The sequence below is a fragment of the Lissotriton helveticus genome, chromosome 5_1 (genome assembly GCF_964261635.1).
Source record: "Lissotriton helveticus chromosome 5_1, aLisHel1.1, whole genome shotgun sequence".
Lineage (NCBI taxonomy): Eukaryota > Metazoa > Chordata > Amphibia > Caudata > Salamandridae > Lissotriton > Lissotriton helveticus.
The window spans coordinates 482078792-482082782 of NC_136065.1; the positions used below are offsets into that span (position 1 = coordinate 482078792).

The 3991-nt window shown below is 53.5% G+C and overlaps 1 pseudogene; it reads left to right on the top strand.

Moving 5' to 3' along the window:
* Nucleotides 1–701: 701 nt before the first annotated feature.
* On the top strand, nt 702–819 carry LOC144756928 (5S ribosomal RNA; annotated as a pseudogene).
* The last annotated feature ends 3172 nt before the right edge of the window (nt 820–3991 follow it).

The following is a 3991-nucleotide window of genomic DNA, read 5'->3' on the forward strand; positions in this document are numbered from 1 at the left end:
GTTGCGCTGGTGGTTCCCCTGGTATGTCTGGTTGTTGGTGTTGGTGTTTAGCTGTTGCTCGGCACACGAATGGGAGCTGTGCTTGGGCTGCCTGGTGGGGGTTGGGGTGCCATGCTGCAGTGTCCTTCTCCCATCTTTTCTTCCTTTCCAAGTGCTTTGGCCACTTTTGTGGTCCTCTGTCTCTCCGTTGCTGGATCATTTACTGCCGATGGGGGCTGGGAGTTGGGGGTTGTCCTTCGACTCTGCGGCTCCTTGGTTTCTCCCCTTGTTGCTTCTGCCTAGCTGGTGGGGCGGCCAGTATGGTCTGGTGTCTGCCGCCCTGGGGTGTGTGTCGTATTGTAACTCTTCTGGTTTTCGCTCCTGCCTGGCGGCCTTGTTGTTCCCTGTTTCCAGGCTGTGTCTTTTCTCTGCCCTGGCTTTGTCGTCCTCGGCCTGTGGGTGGTGTGTTTGCAGGGGATTTGTTCAGGATATCCCTGGTGTGACTGGTTGCCGTCGGCCCGATTTGTGGAGTGCCTGTGGTGTTGGCTGGGCCTATCACTTTCCCCCTGGAGGCTTGTAGTTTGGGCTTGGCCCTTTGGTTTTCCTGCACGCCTTCTGGCTGTTTTTTTTGTTCCGGCCGTGCACTCTGGTTTGGGAACTGGTTTTGTGCCTGTGGTGTCTCTGGTTCCCGATCTTTCTGGATCTTTTTGGCGGCTCTGAGAGCCTGCAGCCATACCACCCTGAAAGCACCTGATCTTGTCTGATCTCGGAAGTTGAGCAGGGCCGGGACTGGTTCGTACCTGGATGGGAGACCACCTGGGAATACCGGTACAGTAGGCTGTTCATCTTAACCGGTTTCTGCCCTATACCTTTTCCGGTCCCTTTCCCCTCGGGAGTTGTGCGCCTTAGGTTCTCGGGGCTAGTCCCTCCTTGGGTTGCGGAGTGGCCTTGAGTCTTCGAGTCTGGTGGTGGGGCCTTGTCTTTGACTCTGCCTGGTTTGGCCTCGCTGTCCCTTTGTTTGACCCCTCATTGCCTCTATAGAAGAATTGGTGGTGCCTTTTCTGCATGGATGTGTCCAGCTCCAGCTTTTGGGGCCTTGGTCCCTTGGGGATCGTCTTAGGATGTCTGCTTGTGTCCTTATCTTATTTCCTTTATCTAGTAGCTGTGCGCCTTGTTTGGGTGTGGGTCTTTCGGCCCCTTGGTGGTCGGTGATCCTGTGCCTGGTGTTGTTGAGGACTGGGCCAGCCTTCTTTCCCTTTTCCTATGGCCTCTCCTCTGCGCCTACCTGGTGCGGGCTGGGCCTTGGTGTTGGTGTTCAGGCATGGACTGCTCGTCTCTCTCCCTCTCTTCCTGCCTCTTTGAGTTCCCTGTGTGGCCTGGCTGTGTCTAGTTCTTGTACCTTTCTCTGTGCCCTCTATGGTTGGGGGGTTCTGGGTATGGGCCCGTGGGGGCACCATGTGGGTGGCCCTGTGTCTTGCTGGCTTGTCTGTTGTTCAGTCTGCTGGCTTATTGGGTGTTTGTGGGGGCATCTGCGGGGTTGAGCTGTGGGCTGCCCTGTTTTTCTCTCCTGTTTTTGTCCTTCTGCGGCTGCTCTTGGGTCTCGCCTGGGGTGGTTCCTTAGTGTAGTCCATTGTAATCCTGACCAGTTGGTCGGCTGTTAGTTTGGTTAGGTGTTTCCCCCTTCCCTGTTCCGGGTTCTTCTTTAGTGCCTGGTGGCTGGGTCTTCCCCGGTCCTGTGTTTCTTCCCTGGGGTCAACCCCTGGGTTTCTGGTGGGGGGACTGTCACCCTTGGTGGGAGATGTTTGTGGCTTCTTCATCCCTGTTGGCCCTGTTTGGGCCTTGGGGTTTCCCTGGTCTTGGTGGCCTTGTTTTTTTTGCCTCTCCCCACTCTTGGTGTTGTGCCCTGGTCTGGTTCGTGGTCTGCTGGGGTCCGTCCCTTGCTTTTCCTTGGGCGGGGTCCCTGTTGTTGGCCTCGATTTGGTGGGGGCTTTGTGCTTCTGACCTCTCCCTTGCCTTTGTTGGGAAGGGTGCCGGAATTTGTGTCTCAGTGTCCCCTGCTTTCGGGGTGGTTGCCTCGGTCCAGGCTTGTTGGCTTATTCCTGTGCCCCAGGTCCTTCTCCGGGTGTGGGGGTTTTGGGCTGTTGTCCGGTGTCTAAGCTGGTGATTGATGCTGGACCTTCCTACCCCGTGGCCTGGTCCACCTCTGGGGGTTTCTTTGGTGGCGTCCTATTGCCTCTCTGTTGGCCGGTGCTGTCGGGTTGGGGACAGGGGGGCATGCTCTTGTTCGCTGCTCCCTCTCTTCCTGGTTTGCTCTCTATGGGTCTGCCCCTGGTTGGTCCTCTGGGTCCCTGCCTTGGTTCTTTCGGTGGGCAAGTCCTCTTTTGTCCTGGCTGGTCTCCTGGGGGCCTCCCCCAATGTGTTGGGGTTAGTCCTGTGATTGGTTGGGTCGATCTTTTGTCTCCTGCTTTGGGTGAGGCCTGTTGGGTCTCTTCCTTCCCCTCGGCTTTCTGGTGGGTTCGTGGTGGATTCTTTTCGGCGGTGTGAGGAGTTCTTCCCTTGTCTGTGGGGTGTTGCTCTCTGTCATGTCTGCTGCTGGTTCTGGGCACTGTGTGGAAGTCCTGACCTAGGCGGCCTTCTCGTGGGTTGGGTGCCCTTCCTGGCTTTTATGTGCCCTGTGGGCGATTCTGCTTTGTCTGGGCCCCCTTGGGCTTGGGTCTCTGTGCTTTGCCTCCTTTCTGGCCTTGACTGGGGGCCTGCGACCAGGAGGAATGAAGATTACCAGTAAGTATTAGGGTATTATTAACAGCCCCTTAAATTATTTTGAACAAATCCCAATCCATGGAAAAATTGTCCAACCCCTGATTGAAACTCCCAAAACATTGATGTCCGTGTGGATCTTGATAAATAGTTCCCAACTCGAGAACATCCTTAAGTTTAAGGCTGCGGGCTGCAAAACTAAAAGTTTCTAGCGGGTGAAATATGGTAGCTATATTGTGTCTTAGAAAAGCTTTGAAGGTAGTAACAAACTTACCTCTTGTAGGCCTGGCAGACGTAGATGCAGAATTAGGCTCAGTGGTTTGTAATGCAGAGTTGCCAGAGACTGAAAGACAACTAATAGAAGGGCTCTTTGTTCAAAGTTACTCCGACCTGTTTTGTGAGACTTTGATTCCATCCTATGCTGCTATCAAGAATTTTCTTTTAGTATGTAATGCATCCTTCGTATCAATACCAGTGGTGGATAAGTAGCTGTCATAATTACAGAGCAGGAGAAGGATACAGTGGTCTCAATGGTAAGAACTGAAAACAGACTCCTTATGAGTTTATTTGTTTTTTGGGTCAAATTAATGGTTTTAAATAAACGGATCATTAAGGATTTCCAAGTTCCCTCTTCATTTAAGTGTGGCAATATAGTGATATTCACAAAACCTGGGAGAAATCCCTCCAGATGTGCTTCTTACAAACAAATTAGTATCTCCAAGGGAGACTATGAGGTTGTAATGAAAATCTTGTCATGGGGGTTTGTCAGGGTCAAGGGAACATGGCGGCCGCCGACTAAATGGCCGCTGGTCTTTGATCGACTCGCTGATTTGCTAAGAGGTTCTCTCTCACTCTCCCACCCTTCCGCCCCCCCCGCCTCAACCTCTACCCACTGCGGACATTTTTTAAGGTACCCTTTTCCTTCCTCCTTTTCCTGCTGATGCGGGGTAGCGCAGGGAGGCAGCCGTGCGTTTTCCTAATTGTTCCAGAGTTGGACGGCATCTGTGCTCTGCCACCGGCTTGGCCATGAGTTTTCTGCTGGGAGGGAGCGGCCTGGGAGCTGCACTTCTACCGGGTCACAATATTTCTTTTCCGAGCCATTGGGGGAAGAGCCAGCGCCGGCCAGGATGCTCTCTGTGTGCCTGAGATGTGCAGGAAGCTACTCTCTGCCCAGGGACACCTGAGGTGAACTGCGGTAAGATCTGTCCATCGAGGGGGGAGTCATATGTGAGTTTTTTTTATCAGGTTGAACCCA